The sequence below is a fragment of the Betta splendens genome, chromosome 8 (assembly GCF_900634795.4).
Source record: "Betta splendens chromosome 8, fBetSpl5.4, whole genome shotgun sequence".
In the NCBI taxonomy this organism is placed as follows: Eukaryota; Metazoa; Chordata; class Actinopteri; order Anabantiformes; family Osphronemidae; genus Betta; species Betta splendens.
In genome coordinates this window covers 14,330,913-14,336,920 of record NC_040888.2, presented here as the reverse complement: position 1 = coordinate 14,336,920, position 6,008 = coordinate 14,330,913, and the positions used below count along the sequence as shown (strand labels likewise).

The window sequence follows — 6,008 nt, the reverse complement described above, 5'->3', positions numbered from 1 at the left end:
GGAGTGAATTTTGGCCGGTAAGAGGACTTGCGGGAGAGCAGGGCGCACACCGCCGCCTTTAGGGCTGCTTTCACGTGGAGCTGAGACAGAGAGAGGCGAGAGACTAGAGCTTGTGTGGGTGTGTGTGTCTCTCTGTCTTTCTCTCTCTCTTTCTGTGCATGTGTAATCATAAACAGCTCAGACACTCTGCATGCGTCTTCTGACATCACTAGTTGATCATTTGACAGTTTTTATTTTTTTGCTTTTGAATGCAACACGGGCACACGTGTAGTTACGGGTGGTAGGACACATTCATTTTTTATCACTGCCTATTTTCAACGTGCGTTTCTTCGTTTCCAATTTTAGTCTTGTGCAGCTGGTTTTCATGCTACTGTTGATCATTTTACACAATAAATGTCAGTAGGTTTTATATAAAATAGCTTCCTCCAGGTAGTTTGCAGGTGGCAAACTATTTCAAAGACTGCCGCTATTTCACTTTTAAACACTTGTCCTGGCTTTTACCTGCTTCTCATTTAAAAAAAGCTCCACCAGTCAGAGGATTGTTTTTTTTACAGATTTCCATTACATTAAGACAGACTCATTTTTATTGTAACTGTTTTGCAGTTGCTGCTGTCCAACACCAGCTCAGAGTCAGTAGGTTTTTCAAAATTATAACCAAGTGGCTGAATATGTATTTTAACGTTGGAGCTGTGATAAAAGGCATGTCCTTTATGAACCTTACCGTGAATATCTGACCCCGTGAAATCTGCTATTAAGTCAAGTCCTAGTTCATTTTCTTCACTTTACTTCACCATTTCATTTCATTCTGTGACTAACCAGTCATCTAAATAATTTTCATATTAATAACAAATATTTGTGCCTTTAATCATTTAGTTGAACTTCTGCATCAAGGTGCTTTATTTCAGCATATGAAACATTGCTATAACGTTCTTACAGCAGCCTACTACCTTCAGCGTCAATCTGTTTATCATTCACATATTAAACTATCATTAGTCATCTCTTTCTCTCACCAGTATGTGTTTTAACACAGTTTTTTTAAACATTAAGCTTCTTTCCCTCCATGTTACACAGCTGCTCCACTCTCACTCACTCCTCTAAAGCAGACTTGTTCATCCCCTCACTGGCTTCGTTTGACAGCGTACTGCCAAGGACTCGTTTAATGTGTAATTCATTCCTGATTTTTACAGTGGTTTTATTAAAAGCGTTTTTCCTCCCACCATCATATGCCTCTGACGACTCAGCTACCAGAGGCTGTAGAGGATGTTCTCGGCTCCTATCAAGCGGGAACATGTCTGGTTTCCATTTCAAAACATTAGCAGCTCGGATCATGACGCCAGCCTCTGGTTGACACCAGAAAGAGGGAAGATTTTATTATTTTCACTTAATTCTGCACTTTATTAAAGAATCTATTAAAGGCTACTAAGTGTGTTGTCTTAGGACTTGCTTGAGCCTTAAGAAATGGGAATGAAAACAGAAATAGATTGGGAAATTGTCATCTAGAATCACCTATACAGTAATTTTGAATATGCTGTGTGTTTGGTTGTACATTTAATTTGGTTGCAGGGTCTGCATGTGCAAACAGGCCTTCAGATATGGTAACATTATCAGTCATTGAGAAAATAAAAACTTGGTCACACTTAAAAAAATCTGCAAAAAAATGACATGAGGGCAAAGTGCAGGGGAAGCGCGAGCAGACTCACGTGACTTATTATGTTTATCGCTTTGATAGTTTTGCATAGTTTTGATAGTATGCTCATAAAAATGTAGTGGATGTGTGCTGTGTGCAAAAGAAGCAACGTCCCTGACCTCTCTTACACTTTCTCTGCTCACACACACACACACACACACACACACCTACACACACCTACACACACACACACACACACACACACACACACACACACACACACACACACACACACACACACACACACACACCATTCTGTATTTTACTGCAGCTCTGTTTGCAGACGTACATTTTGTTTATTTAATTTCTGTTAATGATTGAAAAAATCGAGCTTGGACCTCGGATATGGCAGCAGCGGTAAACTGTTCAATGAATTATTAACTGTGATATAAAAGCTTGTTGGAGAGACGCAGCGTGCTGGAATGTGACGGATACTGCGTCGGAGGAGAGGAGACGCGAGTGTGTGCATTTGTTTGTGTTTGCTGTCTGACGAGTAATGGGAATGAAATATATTTTTATTTGGTTTATTTTACTCAGGAGAGGTGCACGAAAACTTCACTGTGACGTGTCATATTTTTCATGCCAGATACTGATATACACTTTGCCTTACATGTTATTTTTTCCATCATTTTTTAATCACCGTTTGTCTCGTTCTCTGTAACCTCATCTATGCGCTTCTATAGGTGACGCAGCACATTTACTTATTTGCTACATTGCATTTCTAAATGTTTTAGTGCTACATGCAGCTCGTAATGTTGTCATCTCAGACTGTTTTCACTCATGCGACATGTTAACGTGTTCCTTCCCTCTGCCCCCTTCTGCCCGCCTGGACGCTGACCCCTGCTCTCCTCGCCTCTTAACACCCTATCAACACTAAAGTATTACCCTTCTCACCTTCTAAACAATGCCTTAGTGGTAAGTCCTATTTAGTCCCTATTTGTTCAGCATTAGGTGTATGTGTTTTTGTACAGTATATTCCATCTTGACAGACTTTTTTTTGATGTAATAAAACCTTTAGGGCCGCTCCCGCTGACCCTCAGCTGGAAAAATCAGAGACACTCTTTTTTTTTTATTGTCTACACATTCCATGAAATGTTTCATTTTTAGTATATTTTTGCATTGTATTAAACAGACAAAAACTAAACCGATACAGCCCCAACTTTCTTAACGTCCTGTTTTTAGTAGCTCACAGCTTTGATAGTTGCTTGAATATGTGGAAATATACTCTGGAAATATCTCAGATGTGTTGCTATGTTAAATGCACATGCTTTGTTAACGGCAGTGTTTGCATTTTTGAACCACTCTGAGTTGCAACTTTTTTTTAGGTTACACCTCTTACTCATGCAGCAGCAAGATATCACTGTATTTGTTTTGGTGTGGGCTAATTATCTATAAGTGAGCTCTTTAATGACAACAGGCAGATTTTTTACCCTGTCTGAAGTCACCTCAGCTTTAAGGTCACCCTCTCATGACTTATTGCCTTGTCCTCCCACTCTGGACCTTCTCTGTCTTCCTTATTAGCGCTATATGTTGCTTTAAGAGGATGCGTTGTGTCACCTCACCTCACTTCGTTATCAGAGAGCAGTGTTTTCAATCCAAATATCACAACAATATTTAGAGGAGTAAAGTATGAGCTAGTTTGTTTCATGTGAAAATCAGAATAAATAAGTGTAATCAATACCTGGACTTTGAAGCATTATCTTTTTTTAACATTTGCGCATATGTAGTGAGGTGGTCTTTATCTGTCTCTCTCTGTCGCTCCTTCTTTCCCTCTTTGCAAGGCCTGGAAAATAAGTTGGAACAGCTGTTCAGAGGATGAAAATCTGATGGATGTGTAGTCCGAATAAACAGAAAATGTTGGATTTGTCAGAATTAAAGGCACGCATGTGTGCGTGTGCACATGGATGTGCAAGTGTGCACTTATTGTTATGCCAATTAGGCCTGAGTAAATATCACTGGATTAGAAGAGAGGCCACTTTTCAGGCGAAGGGTTCACCTTCTTGAAAAATTCTTTTCAAGCCACCTGCAGCATATGCCAATAGTTATCATGATTACATTCATACATGCATAAATGAACTGGCCTACTGTATATGTGTACATGCGTTACGTCTAATGACAAAAACAACCTTAGAATGTTTGAATTTGTGCGACCTGGCAGCCAGTGAAGCCCTCTGCCTTTGGCCACCAGAGAAGAATGAACTCATAGTGTGTTTGATTGACAGGCAGGGTTGACCTATTGTGCTCTCTTGTAACTGAGTTGTGCGCACGCATGTGTAAGGGAGTAGGACAGGCCAGTGAGTAGTGGGTGACTGGCTGGGCTGCACAGTCTGCAGCGGATTGCGGATTCCCATTGTGGCGGGAAACCAGGTCATGATGTCAGACGCTGCCTCCTTTTACTTATTGATGCATAGTACAATAATAGTTATGCACTAAAACGCTCAAGCTCTGTAATTTGATGTTATATAATATTTAATCTAGGGCGGCACGGTGGTGCGGTGGGTAGCCTCACAGCAAGAAGGTTCTGGGTTCGATTCCCGGAGGCGGCCCTGGTACCTTTCTCTGTGGTGTTTGCACGTTCTCCCCGTGTTTGCATGGGTTCTCTCTGGGGTCTCCGGCTTCCTCCCACACGTCCAAAGACGTGCATTAGGTTGATTGGACTCTCTCCATTGCCCGTAGGTGAGAGTTTGTGTGTGCATGGTTGTCTGTCTATGTGTTGCCCTGCGATGGACTGGCGACCCGTCCAGTCGCCCATAGTCAGCTGGTTTAGGCTCCAGCACCCCCACAACCCCGCATTAGGGAATAAGCGGTTTAGAAAATGGATGGATTGATAATATTTAATCTTATCTAATTACCCTGTGTGTGTCTTTGAATGTAACCTTTGAATGTTTCTGTGATGAATTGCTTTAGTAATGTATATTTTCTGGGTTTGTTGTGAGCTGGTGACTGGGGCCTCTGTGTATCAGCAGCATATGTATGCACATCACTTTTTGCAAAGACATCCAGGGCTGTCTTTGGTGGCGCAGACAAAGACGGGATGAGCCGGGCGTAGTTTGGCAGCAGGTGATTTAGATTTAAATTAAGTAGCATGTTGTTTTTATCTCACGCTGCACGCGGAGAGAGGCAGCACCGACTGGGTCTCATTCAGTATCAGCACAGCTGTCCCAGCATCCGTGGAGAATGGATTCCTGCCGCTATTGCCATGGGAGGCTCCAGCCAAGAAGAATGAGAGGATATCCAGTGTGTGCGCTTGTGTTTTAAACGGAAGGAGAGGAGTGAGGGGAGAGAGTAAATATGCTAGTATCTCTGCGTGTGTGTGCGTGCGCATGTGTGTGTGTAATTTTGAATGTGTGTGTCATGTGGTCTCCACCCGCTTTGCTTTCCTCAGCTCATGTCACCTCTGGCATGGATTAGTCTTTGGCACAACCCTGGCAGTGCCCGAGGCCCCATTGCAGTTCTGTGGTCTCCGATATGTTGTCCTGTTGCCATGGCTACTGAACACACACACGCACAAACACACACGAGTGCTAAATTACATAATTGAGCTAGAATATAAAGAAGAACACAAAATACTTAGCGCACAATATGGGAGTAGCGAGGAAGGAGAAGGCAGCGGGTGTTAGAAGCCACCCAGGCAAAATGTGCCCATAGCAGAAAAGACTCGTGGATATTTGCGAGTGTTGCCAACACAGAGCCTTCAACGTTGTTTTCCTACGATTTCGAGTCATAAATCGAAGTAACAGTGCCGTCATTGTGTGGCAATTTAAAACACTGTGACATCCCACCTGGCATGTTGAGCATAAGGTGTTTGCGGTGACACACCACAGTGTGTGTCAGTGGCAGAATGAGACAGAGTGTGTGCACCAGAGAGGGCGTGGCACTCGCCACACATACAACTGAAGCTCACACACATGTTTAGTGTTCCTGCTCCTCCTGCTCTTCTTCACCTCCACGTAGTTTCAGCTCATCTGATATCTGCCATGCATCAGAATACTGGAAATTGTCTTTTAATTGTGGGTTTGTTAACTGCAAAGTAATGCATTGTTTTCATTTTAACAACGCCTTTTCTGTTCATTAGAACTTAGTGAAACCAGCTATCACCTGATTGCTTCTCCAGAAAAAATTAACTCCTTAAATATGTTAAAATCACATTTACTCCTTTACCTTTAACTATGACTGACACATAAGCTGTGATGTCACAAAACCTGTTTTTGTTGAAGGAATACAACTCAAATTAAAGAAAGAACACAAAGTGAAGCTCAAGAATCTATAGATGTTACGTTGTCTTATCTGAACTTAACTATTGCATTAGGTTTTGTACGCA

The 6,008-nt window shown here is 42.1% G+C and overlaps 1 protein-coding gene across 1 annotated transcript in view; it reads left to right on the top strand.

Moving 5' to 3' along the window:
- nfixb (nuclear factor I/Xb) overlaps positions 1-6,008 on the top strand; it is a 134,674-nt gene that overhangs the window by 11,885 nt on the left and 116,781 nt on the right. The window lies entirely within an intron of this gene.